This window comes from Muscardinus avellanarius (genome assembly GCF_963383645.1).
Source record: "Muscardinus avellanarius genome assembly, chromosome: 14".
NCBI lineage: Eukaryota > Metazoa > Chordata > Mammalia > Rodentia > Gliridae > Muscardinus > Muscardinus avellanarius.
In genome coordinates, this window is record NC_137800.1 from 52,690,685 (window position 1) to 52,705,208 (window position 14,524).

The 14,524-nt window shown below is 39.6% G+C and overlaps 1 pseudogene across 1 annotated transcript; it reads left to right on the forward strand.

The window, feature by feature from the left end:
* The first annotated feature begins 13,606 nt into the window (after nucleotides 1-13,606).
* On the forward strand, nucleotides 13,607-14,244 carry LOC308273033 (high mobility group protein B1-like; annotated as a pseudogene). The gene has a single exon. The product of its transcript is annotated as a high mobility group protein B1-like (transcript).
* The last annotated feature ends 280 nt before the right edge of the window (nucleotides 14,245-14,524 follow it).

Sequence of the window (14,524 nt, forward strand, 5' to 3'; positions counted from 1 at the left end):
TTACTTTTTAAAAGTTTCTTTCCTTGGCCTTTATGTTGGTCATTTTGATTATTATATAGCATCGTGAGGTCCTTCTTTGATCTTGTCTTAATGATGTTCTGTATGTCCCTTTTCATGTTTGTAAAGTTCTCTGAACTTATTTCTCTTCAGAGATTACAAATGCCTTTGGACTTAGATACCTTTGATACCCTATCCTTTCTTTGATATCTTTTATCCTTGAGTTGGTATGTTTCATATTGTCCCATATTTGTTGAATGTTTAGGCTTTGTTGCTGTAATGACTTCTGTATGCTCTTGACTGTGCTATTGGTTTTGAATGAGTTATCTTCTAACAATGATATTCTAATTTCTATTACATCTAATTTTCTAGAATTTTATTCTATTGCTGGCTGTCTTTATTTCATTTATTGACTCTTTCATTTCATTTCAGACCTCATTCTGATTCTTTCTTAGTGACTCATTTTCCTCTCTTATTTCCTGTTCACTTTCTTTGAAGACTTTTATCATATTTTAGATCAGGATTAGAAATTCTTGCATTTCTTGTAGGTCAGTATTTGTGATTCCAGTTGTTTCTTCACTATTTCTAATTCTCATATTTTCAAGTTTCTCAGGGCTTGTTTTTTTTCTGATATTGTGGCATATTTCATGGGTATTATGTTTAATTCAATCTTAGTAGTAGAAATTTAGAGATGCCAGCAGGTAAGCAGTACTTTTTCCAATTATGAGGGTTGGATGTTGGGGCAAGAAGCTGGGGTGATGGTTACAGGAATTGGATAAAGTATAGGATATGATTAGGTTGAGGTAGAATTTAAGTATAATAAGGTAATATCTGGTTGAGAATGAGATAAAGTTAGATAGTAGAACTCTTGTAGCTAGGAGAGTATTTACGTATGATTATATGAAATACCCTGAATATTAAACAAGGCGATACATTAAGGGAAAAATGTTTTGAGAGAAGAAAGAGAGTAGGTAAGCTAGAGTAAGGAAGTTTGTAAAAGGAATGGGGGGAAGGAGAAAATATAAATAAAATAACAAAACAAAATACAAAAGCTGACTATTATACATCAAAGACAAAAGCACAACAACCAAAAGAGGGGAAAAAAAAGTAAGAAAGAGAAAAAAAGGACAAAATAAAATAAAATTAAAGAACTAGCGAATGTGCGAGACCACAAGGCAAAACAAAATACCAAAAAAATTAAAAAAAAACAAATAAAGAAAAGAAAAAAAAAACAGTCCTTCTAAATTACTGGCTGGGCTTATATAATATCTGAATGTCTGATCGCTTTGGTAACTAATAAGAATAATCTAATGTTTCTTATTTGCCCTGTGCCCTATTTTCAGCTTCTTAAACCACTCTGTGAGTGTTTGGACACCTCCCTCGCCTCTGACAGTTTTATGTTTAGGTGTCAGATCACCTGGTGTTATTGTTAATGAGTTATGTGCAAGTCCCAGATTCTGTTTATTTCCAGCCTGTAGTCTGTGCCTCTGCATTCTACACCGTGGACTCAGGCCTGTGCTTCCTTACCCACTGGGGTAGAGGGTTTTCAAAGTAGTCTTCAAAAGACCCCCTTTGGCCCTGTGCAGGTATCGCATCTTTAGCACTTTTTTTGTGTCTCTGGAGGTTCTAATTGGACTAGCCTGCCAGGTCTACAGTGCAAACTTGGTGCACATGGTTACTTGCAGGGTCCGGAGTGCACACTGGGCACACAATGGGCACACACAGTTACTGCAGGTCCTAGGGCACATACTAAGTGCACATTATTACTACCGATCCCGGGGCATATATTGGGCACACATGGTTACTGCTGGGTCTGGGGGCGTACACTGGGTGCACACTGAGTGCACATGGTTAACACTACGTCCCGGGGTGCATATTGTTAGCACCATGTTCAGGGTGCACAATGGGCACACGTGGTTACTGTCAGGTCCTGGAGCAAACACTGAGTGCACACTAGGCATCCACATTTACCATCAGGTTCCAGGATGCATACTGGGCACACATGGTTACCACCAGCCCCAGGGGCACACACTGGATGCACACAGTTACTGCCAGGTCCTGGGGTGCACACTGGGTGCACATGGTTATCACAGGTTTCCAAAGTGCACACTAGGTGCAGACGATTACTGCTAGAAGATCCTGGGGTACACACAATTTCTGTACATTGGACGCACATAGCTATCGCCCAGTCCTGTGTCACACACTGGGCGTATGCAGAGTCTTGAGGCTTCTCTTGGTGCAAATGGATACCTGGATGCCTTTGTTCAGGTCTTTAGAGAGCTTGCTGTGTCTCTGTAGGTGCTGCCTTTGGTAAGCACAGGGGTTCTGGCTTGTGTGCTACTCACCAGTTAAGATGTTGGAGCTCTAGGGCCTCTTTCAAACTCTTGGGTTATTATGCCACACTGGTGAGAGTTACAGCTGGGAATAGCAGTTTGGGTCAGCGGCCAGCGATGTCGCCAGCAGCTGGGCCATGTCTGCAGCAGGTCCATCAAGCACTCAACCTTTTTTTTTTTTTTTTTGCAGTGTATCTCACAGTTCAGTTACTGGATTCTTTCCTCCATGGTTCCTAGATTAGTTTTTGTTCATGAGATATATTTATTGTGTTTTTTAAGATGCTGCCTTCTCAGTACTTAACCTTCATTTATTTAAGCTACTGAGAAATACTGCATTTCACAGTCACCATTTTTTATTGTAGTTTTAATTTGCATCTCCCTGATTGCTAATAATGTTGAACATTTTTTTTCATGTATCTATTGGCTATTTGTAACTCTTCTTTTGTGAAGTGTGTATTTATTTCTGTAACCTATTTATTGATTGGGTTATTTGTTTTGCTAGGGTAAAGTCTCTTATTATTTGTCTTCTATTAGTGCCACATGTTAATTTTTTTCTTTTAAATTAATAGATAAATGGGGCACAGTAAGACACTGGGTCCCGGGCAGGGGTCATGTGGGGCACGCCAGCCGGGGCTCGGGTTGCATGACTCTGGGCCCCGGGCCAGACCGTGCGTAGCATGCCAGACCCCTGGAGAAACCGGGCCCAGTACCCTGGGTCCCAGCCAGGGGTCGCGCCAGGCACGCCAGCTGGGGCCTGGGTCGCGGGACTCTGGGCCCCGGGCCGAACCACACGTAGCATGCCAGACTCCTGGAGAAGCTGGGCACAGTAAGACACTGGATTCCAGCAAGGGCCCAGGTCGTGGGACTCTGGGCCCCGGGAGGGACCACGCATAGCACACCAGACCCCTGGAGAAACCGGGCCCAGTAAGACCCTGGGTCCCGGGCAGGGGTCGGGCGGAGCACACTGGACCCTGGAACAGCCAGGGCCTGGGTCGCAGGACTCTGGGCCCCAGGTGGGGTAGTGCAGAGCACGCTGGACCCATGGGGAAATCGACCAGGTCACAGTGCTACTGAGTGCCTGATCCCACTACCTCCTCAAAGCACATATACTGTCTCCTCTTATTTTAAAAAAAAAAAGGAAAAGAAAAGTAAAAAGGAAAAATATTGGACAGGGGTTAAGAATGCCGTGGTGGATGCCAGGACACTGGAGATGCAGACAAAACTTATCCAAATGCACTGGAACACATGGAAAAATTCTCCGTGAAGGAGGACTGCTGTTTCTCTATATTGTAAAGAATCTTGGACATCACTTGTAAGGAAGAGTTTAGTGGAGACCAAGGAGAAAAGCAGTGTTGTAAGTAGTCTCCACGATGGCGGTGGAGACTTGTATTTAGGAGAAGCAGAAATCCAATCCTACAAACCTTATTTTTTTGAATAAATTACACCAAATGTTGAATGGTACCATTACACATGCTTAGGAACACTGGACAACATTCAGAGTGGAAAAAAGCTTGGGAAGGATTTGAAATGGTGGAGGCAGTGGTAATGGCAGTGGCCAGTACTCAGGGGAGGCAGAGATCTGATGCAGTACACCTGGAACCTTTTAAATAATAACCCCAGAGGCAGAATGTTACTACCACACACCCTTGAGAATGTGGGAAAATTGGTTAGATGAAGAGGATGCTCGGATTGGAGCCTGCCGAGGGGTGAGGCCGGTGACGGACACAGCAAATCTGGGATTGGAGCCTGCCATGAGGCAAGGCCAGTGCTGGAACCTCCGAGGATGGGATCAGAGCCTGCCGAGGGGTTAGGCCGGTGCTGGGGCCAGCAAGGCCGGGATGGGAGCCTGCCGTGAGGCAAGGCTGGTGCTGGAGCTTTGAGACAGTGATCGGAGCCTGCTGAGGGGTTAGGCTGGTGCTGGGGCCAGTGGCTGACATCAGAGCCTGCCGTGAGGCAAGGCCACTACTGAGGCCTCCCAGGCCAGGTTTGGAACCTGCTGAGGGGTTAGGCCGGTGCTGGAGCCTGTGAGGCTGGCATCGGAGTCTGCCATAAGGCAAGGCTGGTGCTGGGGCCTCCGAGGCCAGGATAAGAGCCTGCTGAGGGATTAGGCTGGTGCCGGGGCCAATGGCCGGCATCGGAGCCTGCTGTGAGGCAAAGCCACTACTGGGGCTTCCGAGGCTGTGATCGGAGCCTGTCAAGGAGTTAGGTTGATGCCAGGGCAAGCAGCCAGCAGTGGAGCCTGCCATGAGGCAAGGCTGTGACTGGTGCCTCTGAGGCTTGGATAAGAGCCTGCTGAGGGGTTAGGCCGGTGCTAGGGCCAGCGAGGCTGACATCGGAGTCTGCCAGGAGGCAAGGCAGGTGCTGGGGCCTCCGAGGCTGGGATAGGAGCCTGCCAAGGGGTTATACTGGTGCTAGGGCCAGCAAGGCCAGCATTGGAGCCTTCCATGAGGCAAGGCCGCTGCTTGAGCCAGTGAGGTCTGGATCAGTCCACCGGGTAGCCAGACCACTACTGGGGCTGTCAAGAGTGGGATTGGTACTTGCAACGGAGCATGCACAGAGAAATATTGCAGAGAAAAAAATCAGATGCTTTTCCTAATCAGCAAAAACTAAGAGGAAAGGGGCAACAGGAAGAGGTTGAGCTATAGAAATGGCGCTATAGTGAAGCAATTAAGGTGACCAATCAGAGGGTATGGAATAGGGGAGGATAGAGTCTCTTTAAAACGTAGGAGGTACATAAGCAAATGTATCAAAGTTAATCACCAAACAAGCATGGGATCGAGGGAGGGGGAGGGAATGGGATGGGGACTGGATGAGGGCCAATTAGATGATGTGTGCTTGTATATCCTCTCAAGTCTTGTACTCCAATATGATATATGATTACAATGCACCAATTAAAAAAAACTAGACATATTAAATAATAAATTATCATGAAAATAAATTAATTAATAGATAATGATTTTAATTTTTCTTACTGTAGATGTATTATTTCTTTATTATATAATGATTGTCGTAATTGTCAAAGGAGATGGCCTCATTATATTACAATGTACCTTTAAATACTGTGATACCAGTATGCCAGTTTTTAAACCTAATAATAACATGTTTTTATTTTTTTATTTTTCAATTATTTTCTACAGTTTTATATAATTTACTTTTATACATATTTAATATGTGATAATATGTAATGTTCTTATTTTTATTAACATAGTCTATTTCTTAAGTATTGAAAGACTTAATATATACATATACATATGTATTACAAATACATATATACATATATGTCATATATGTATGTGTGGAGAATATATATATATATATATATATATATATATATATATATATATATATATATATATATTGTGGTGGTACTGGGGTTCCTGGAAACCCTTCTGCCTCCAGGCTATACTCCCAGACCTATTTTTTCATATTTTTCGTACTTTTCATATTTTTATTTTGAAACAGGGTCTCTTAATCCAGCAAGGCTGGCTTCAAACCTGCATGATCCTCCTTTCTCCACCTCCCAAGCATGGGGATTACAAACGTGTGCCTCCACACCTGGCTTAAAATATTTTTAATAAAATTCCCTAGTGCAAATGATGTACATTCATAAACATGTCAAAGTCAATCAGTAAGTCAACCATAAAAAAGGGAGTGGGAAGGGAATGAGGAGGGAATTGGGAAAGGACTAAATGAGTAATGTGTACATGTATGCCTCTACCACCTTTTTTTTGGGGGGTCTGGGGATGGAACCCAGAGGCATTTGAACTCTGAACTACACCCGCTGCCCTATTTTTTTTGTTTGTTTGTTTTATTGTTTATTTTGAAACTGTGTTTCACTTAGCCAGGCATGGTGGCACACGCTTGTAATCCCAGAATTCGTTAGGCTGAGACCTGGAGGATTGCAGTTTGCGGAAAGCCTCAGCTACTTAGTGAGGCCCTCTGCAACTCAGTGAGACCCGGTTTCAAAATAAAGAATAAAAAATAGCGCAGGGGGTGTAGTTCAGAGGTCAAATGCCCCTGGGTTCCATCCCCAGACCTACAAAAACAAAAAAACAAAAACAAAAACAAAACAAAAAAATCTATGTCTCACTAAGTTGCAGAGGGCCTCACTAAGTAGCTGAGGCTGTCCACAAACCATGATCCTCCAGTCTCAGCCTCCTGAATACTGGGATTACAAGCGTGCATCACCATGCCCAGCTGCCTCTACTGTCTTCAACCTCATTAAGATGTATGATAAAAATGCACCAATAAAAACAAATAAATAACTTTTTAAGATAATTACTCTTTTTAGCTTTTTTGACATTTATCTTTTCTCTGTGCACAAACAGAGTCTATTTTCACTATTCATGGTAGGTGTGTTTTTACAGAGTCACTATCAGTTATAAATTAGTAAGTACTGAGCTATTGCTTCTAGTGGAAATACTTTGTTTTTGGTACAGTTCTGGTAACAACATTTTCATTAATGATCAACACACAGTTTTGTCTTATTCATTTCTGGCTAAAGACATTATACCTGACCTGTATTTTGACCCAGCAATATTGAACTCATGGTCAATTGTACCATATTTTATGCCTGAAGAAATTCTATCTAACATGTTTCTTCTCTCAGATATATCAAAGTTGTATGCTTAACACAAAAGACAACTTTAGTACTATGCAAATTGTTTTCATTTTTTGTGGTACTGGGAATGAAACCTAGGGGCATTCTACCTTAAATCTATACCACCAACCCTATTTTTTATTCTTTATTTTGGAACAGGGTCTCACTGAGTTGCAAAGGACCTCACTAAGTAGTACATGAGGCTATCCTTGAACCACAATCCTCCTGCCTCAGCCTCCCAAATGCTGGGATTACAAGTGTGAGCCACCACGACTGGCTTTACTATGCACCTTTTTAAACAGAAAAATCTTCAACACAAATACAGAATTATAAAAAAGCAACAACATAGCATTAAATGAATTAAAAAGGACACAACTCATTCACTGGGTAAATTAGCTGGATTTATTTTTCTTTTCTTTTAATATTACTCCTAACAATAAAACTAAATATTCACAAGGATAATCAATTCAACACTTTGGACACAATTTTTAGAACTTATGTCTTTTTATAATCTTATAACCCACAATACTTCACCTACTTGATTCCCTAAGGTCAAACTATATGTTTTTAAAATTAGCAATATCTGTAATACATCCCAAATCTCAATGTCAAGTAGCCTTCTTATTGACTACAGAAGTACATCTCTCTAACTCACTTTTTGTATTTCTCCAATCCAACAATCTATTGACCCCAATGGAATATACAATTATATTTTTTATTTTTCTAATATCCTCAATTCCTTCTTTCTTTCACTTAGATTTTCTGCTCTCTCATACCTCATACTTACCACAAACTCATAATTCCTTTTTCTCCTTTGTGGTCAGCAAAACCAGACTCATGATGAAATCTATCTGCTCTAGATGTTGTACATAAAGTATGTGAAAATTTAGAAGAAAAACAAAAAACAAAACCAAAAACAACTTATATATGACAATGGCCACCTATATTCAATAACATATAAGAAAGACCTCAGTGCTCTCAGAAAACTAAATGTAATTTTTAGTTAGTTCATTTTTTTAGTTGCTGAATGAGATAAGAAAATCAAATTTAAAAATCTCTTCCTCAATCTAGGTGCTCATAATGCCTATAATCTTACTACAAAACAGAAGCATCTAAAAGAAAACTTGTACATATGCTTACAAAAATAATCTATCAATATATATGCTTTGGCACCTCAAAATTTGTTATCCTTCAAAATACCATAGATACATTACCATTGCTTTTATCTAGACCAACAGCATTGTCATCACTGAATACACTCACACTTATTTTTTTCTGAAATTATTTTTAATTCTTTTATTCATCAACTTTTTTCTTTTCACTAGATATGTCTCAGTACATCAAATGTTGCTGTAAATTTAAACTTTCATGTTACTCTTTAATTTACATATCTCTGCTCCTTTACACTCCTGCCTTTCACAACAAAACTCTTCAAGTGATTTGTTTGTTCTTGTCTATAATTGTGACTTGACAGCCCCCAGAAAGGTTTTCTATCTTTCTTTCTTAAATAAAGATTTTCAAAATAAAGTTGTAAGTATATTAAAAATTTATTATTGATAAATTTATACTTTATATCTTGGTTATTCTCAGTGATTTTTGATATATTGTTCAGTTTTGACTTCATAAGAAATCATATATTCCAGAACAATATTTTATCTTGTTTTCACAGTATCACTGGCAGGTGTGTGTGTGTGTGTGTGTGTGTGTGTGTGTGTGTGTGTGTGTGTGTGTGTTCATGGGAATTGAACCACCCCTGAGCTAATCTCCAACAATATTTGATTAATGTTTTTTTAATTTTTATTTAATGTGCTTTTACTGGTGCATTATAGTCTCATATCATGATGTAAATCATGTTGATTGACATGAATGCACATAGCAGTTGTTATCCCCACCCACTGCCTTCCTATTTCCCCCCATCCCAATAGAGAGTGCTGAGATTTGATATTGGTATATTCACATTTATACACTTAGTTGATGGTAGTATTTCCATTAATGAACCTGTCTTTTTCTCCCATTTCCTAGACCTCCTCCTTGCCTCCACTGAAATTTTTCCTTCATTATCTAAAGTTTGTCCTCTTTCACAATTATGCCCTCACTTGTCCATATTAGAGAAAACATATGACTCTTCACTTTCTGAGATTGGCTAATTTAAATTACTGATTTTCTTTATGTGAATAATCTCACTTTCTGAGATTGGCTAATCTTACTTAACATAATGTCCTCCAAGTACTTTTATTTTCTGAAAAATGACATTTTTTATTGCTGAGTAGAGTTCCATTGTATTTCTAATAATTTTGTAATGCATTCTTCTGTTGATGAACACCTGGGTTGGTTCCATGATTGCTGGAGCCAGCCAGCAAGAGTATGGGTTCTGAAGTGAGGTGTGAGGATGGAGAATTTTAAATTCTAACATGGGAGAGCTGCCAGTTTACTATCTCTATGGGTCAACCTCTGTTCGTGGGTCAATATTTCCTATGGGTCCATGACTATGCTTGGGTCAGTATTCTCTGTTGCGTGGATTTCCCTGGCCAACACAACTTCTGGGTAAATCTCATCTTTATTGCACCGATACCGGGTTTGTTTTTCCAGAGATATTTATACACAGCTACAGGTTAATAAACATTCTCATGCTACCACCACTAGAATACAATAAAGAACAATACAAAACACACACATTACAGATAGACCTATCAGTACCCTCGTGTCATCACCACATGATCCTCTCTCAGACCTCTTTGAACTTTCCATAACCCCAAACCTTGTTGACTCTGGGCAAAGGACAATCAGGTGAGTCAGAGACACCAATCTAGGGGAAGCCCTTAATGGCTCCCAACACATGATTTGACTGTTGTGATTTTTGAAATGACTTACTATATTGTATGATATAAGAGTTGCTACTCCTGCTTTTCTCTATGTTCAATAAACATGGATTATCTAGTCTTTTACTTTTAGTTTGAAAATATCTTTACTAGTAAGATAAATTTTATACATAGAGCATATACATAAATGATAACTTTTAATAGTTGACATTTTATGTCTTTTGATTGGGAAGTTGAGGCTATTGATAATAAGCATGATTATTGAGAGAAGATTTTTACTTCCTAATTTTCTGACTTGTAACTTCTGTTTTATATAATGTTTGTTCTTCATTATTTAGTTAACTTGATGAAAATCATTGTTTTTCTGGTTCTAGCATTTGTTTTTATATCTTTATACTTTATCTCTGAGTATTTTCTCTAGTGCTGCTTTGAAAGACATACATGTTTTCACATTTTTTTTTTTGCTATGGAAAACTTTTTATTTTTTCTGTCAGATTTGAAAGATATCTTTGCTGGGTCGAACAGTCTCAGCTGAATATTGTTTTCTTTGAGTTTAGAATATGTTATTCCATGCCCTTCTGGATTTCATAACTTGTTTTGAGAAGTCTTGAATGATTCCTATTGACTTGCCTCTGATTGTCACCCAGACTTTTACTCTTACTGCATTTAAAATTCTCTTCTTGGCCTCTACAATAATAAATTTTATTATTCTGTGTCATGGTCAACATTTTCTCCAATCTTGTCTAATGGGAATTCTATATATTTCTTGTAACTGTAAATCAACCTTGTTTTCTATGTTTGGAAATTTTTAAACATTACTTCTTTGAAAATATTTTCAATCCCTTTGATTTTTGCCTTCATAACCTCTTCTATGATTATTATTTTAGGTTTTCTCTTTTAAAGGTGACCCAGCAGACTTCTGTGAGATGGCAAATATGGGAGGAAACATAGAATAGTCCTGCTGACCCCTGATCTCCACTGCCTTACAAAGAGCATTCTACTAAACCAGAAGACACTACAAGTAGAAGAATAACATGATAAGTACAAGATGTTGGGGGGTGGGGGTTAGAACAATCAGAGAGCAAAAAAAAAAAAAAAAAATCTACCCACCTCATGGTGGCACCATTTTGCCTCACTACACCTGACTCCAGGGATAAACAGGAAAACAACAAAGGACCTAATGTGAGTAGATGCAGATTATCAGAGTTGTGAGTTATAAGTTATTCCTGCACAAACACTGGCTACAACTTCTAGCAGTGGCAGCCAAGCTCATCACACCTTCCAGGGATCCAGAGCTGCACTCAACAATACCAGAAAAACAATCACCCACCTTGTGGATGTGGGTGCAATGCTGATGCCATCTTTCCTCACTGCACCTGACTTCAGAGAAAAACAGGAAAATAACAAGGGACCTGAAGTAAGCAGCTTCAGATCATTGGAACTGTAAGTCATGAGTTACTCCTGTGCAAACACCAGCTACAAATTGTAGCAGTGGCTGCCAAATGCACTACACCCTCTAGACATCCAGATGAGCATTCAACAACACTGTAAGTAAAGCTGAGGTCCCCATAGGTGAATTTTCAGTATGGTGCTCCCAGGAACTCATGCAGCTGCAATAAACACCCTGGGTTTGAGACTTTGCAGTTCAACCCAGCAAAGGTAGTGGTGAGGTCTACAATTTGCAGCAGTGGCAAGCTTACAACACCCACCAGAGATACAGGCCAGTGTGCAGCAACAGCATATGTGAAGCCACCATCCAACAGGAGAATGCCCAGCATGGAACCCCTAAGGACTTGCATGACCGTGATTAGCTTTTTAGGTCTGAGACTTTGCAATTCAACCTAGTAAAGTGAGGATGGAGTCTGCTGTTGGACATAGCAGAAGCTCAGTCAGACTCAGGCTCTGAATCAGTGGAAAGTGTGGAGAAAGACCTATCCAGGTTCATCACAGACCACCCAATAGTGGTGAATGGGGAAAAGTCAGTACCCACCAGCCCTAGCTGTGGAGAACAGAGACTCTTACATTGAGTTTGGTCTTAGAGGCATCCACCACCTATGGAGGCAGGGAGAGATCAAGACTCCACACCTGTGGAGAGTAGGAAAGACCAAGAAAGACTGTCTTATTGATGTTGTTTTGGATTTTTGTTCTACTTTTTTGTGCATGGGTATGTCTCTTTGTTTACCCTTTTCCCAAACCATCCCCCAAGCTTCTTCCCTTGGACATAACTTTGCTCTTTTCTATATCTCTTTTCTTTTTTATATCTCTTCTTTTCTCTTTCTTTTCTTTTTAAATCCACTTTATACCACTATATCAGAAATTCTACATTGTTTATGAGAATACTACTACATATTTACTATCCCTAATCTCTAATATATACTACCTTACCAAACTCATACTCTCATTTTATTCGATCCTATCTGAGGCTTTACTCTATTTTGACATTTACAACTTTGCTACCCTTCTCGCTCAAACTTCACTGTTAAATAACATATGAGCTGGGCGTGGTGGCGCACGCTTGTAATCCCCGCGCTTGGGAGGCACAGACAGGAGGATCTCGCAGGTTCGAAGCCAGCGGCGCGCGCTGGCTTAGGAGACCCTGTTCCCAAATAAAAATGTTAAAATAGGTCTGGGAGTGTAGCCCGGAGGTAGATGGGCTTCCAGGAACCCCAGTACCACCAAAAAATAAAAAATAAAAAAAATAACATATGACCTGCCTGTGGATATATGGGCTAACACCTAGAGACAGAGAAATCTATCAAAAGCAACAGATATAAATGTCTGAAATCATGAGAAGGATAAATAAAAAGGAAGAAATGAGCTCTCACAATAGCACAATAACAGAACCTGACAACACAGAATTGCAGAAATCTTCAGAAGATCAAATCAAGAATGTAACTGTAGAAATAATATGCTACTTCCAAAGGAATTTAAAGAGAGTCTGAAGGAACTAATGGATGCATTCAACAAAGTGAAGGAATCAATTCAAATGATCAACAATCTACTTGGAGAATAGAATCTTGCTCACAAAAGATGATAACTCCAAAAACAAATGCATAGTATAGAAGAAATAGGGGCCCATTTTAAAAGAGCTAACCTAGAAATGATTGGCATAGACGAAGAAAAAGAAGGTGAAATCAAAAGGATCAACAATCTTGTCAAATAAATAATATCAGGAAATATTTCAAACATACAGCAAGAGGTTGATACACAGGTACAAGTAACTCATAGAACCCTCCTTAGACAAGATCAGAGAAAAGGTTCACCATGCCACAGAATAGCCAAACTGAGCAATATAGAAGCCAAAGAGATAATATTAAGAGCAACAAAAAGTCCAAGTGACAGTCAGAGGAAAACCAAATAGAATCACTCCAGACTTCCCAAACCAAGTCATGAAAGCCAGAAGTGTTTGGAGAAGCATAATCCAAACACTGAAATAAAACAACTTTCAGCCAGAAAAACTATTGTTCAAATTTGAAGGAAAAATCAAAATATTCCATGACAAACAAAAGCTTAAGGAATTTCTGTCTTCTAAACCAGCATTAGAGAAAATAGTCAAAGATATTGACTGCAAAGAATAAGTAATATGTTCCAGAAGCAGATAAACAAGAATTTCTATCCAGGAAACAACTATGCAAAAACAAACAAACAAACAAACAAAAAACCACTACCACATACAGAAGATAAATCTCAATATGTTAGAAATTAAAGACAGAGCAGAGAGAGTGAGGAGGCTGCATCTGGCTCTCGCTCTCACAGCCATTGCAGTACATTGAGCTCCACAGAGACAGCGCTGGGGCAAGTGAGATCCAGATGGGCACTGGGCGACTCACTGCCACGTGGAGGAAAAACAACTAAACATGGGCAATGGAGATCCTAAGAAGCCAAGAGGCCAGATGTCATCATACACATTCTTTGTGCAAACTTGCCAGGAGGACCACAAGAAGCATCCAGATGCTTCAGTCATCTTCTCAGAGTTTTCTAAGAAGTGCTCAGAGAGGTGGAAGACCATGTATTCTAAAGAGAAAGAGAAATTTGAAGACATGGCAAAGGCAGACAAAGCCCATTATGAAAGAGAAATGAAAACCTATATCCCTTCTAAAGGGGAGACAAAAAAGATGTTCAAGGATCCCAGTGCACCAAGAGGCCTCAGTTGGTCTTCTTCTTGTTCTGTTCTGAGTATTGCCCCCAAATTAAAGGAGAACATCCTGGCCTATCCATTGGTGGTGTTGCAAAGAAACTGGGAGAGATGTGGAATAACACTGCTACAGATGACAAGCAGCCTTATGAGAAGAAAGCTGCTAGGGTGAAGGAAATGTATGAAAAGGATATTGCTTCCTACCGAGCTAAAGGAAAACCTGATGCAGCAAAAAAGGGAGTTGTCAAGGCTGAGAAGAGCAAGAAAAAGGAGGAGGAGGAAGATAAGGAAGATAAAGAGGATGAAGAGTTCGAGGAAGATGAAGAAGATGAAGATGAAGAAGATGATGATGATGAATAAGTTGGTTGTAGCACAGTTTTTTGTCTATAAAGCATTTAACCCCTTTGTACATAACTCACTCCTTTTAAAGAAAAAAAATTGGAATGTAAAATTAAAAAAATTAGAAATCATCTCTCAATAATAATACTGAATATAAATGGCCTCAACTCCATAATAAAGAGAAATAAAGTGGCAAAATGAATTAAAAGTCGGAATTAATCTATATGCTGCCTACAAAAAACAAACTTTATAAGTAAAGATAGTAACAAAATTAAGGTAAAGGGCTGGAACAATATCATCT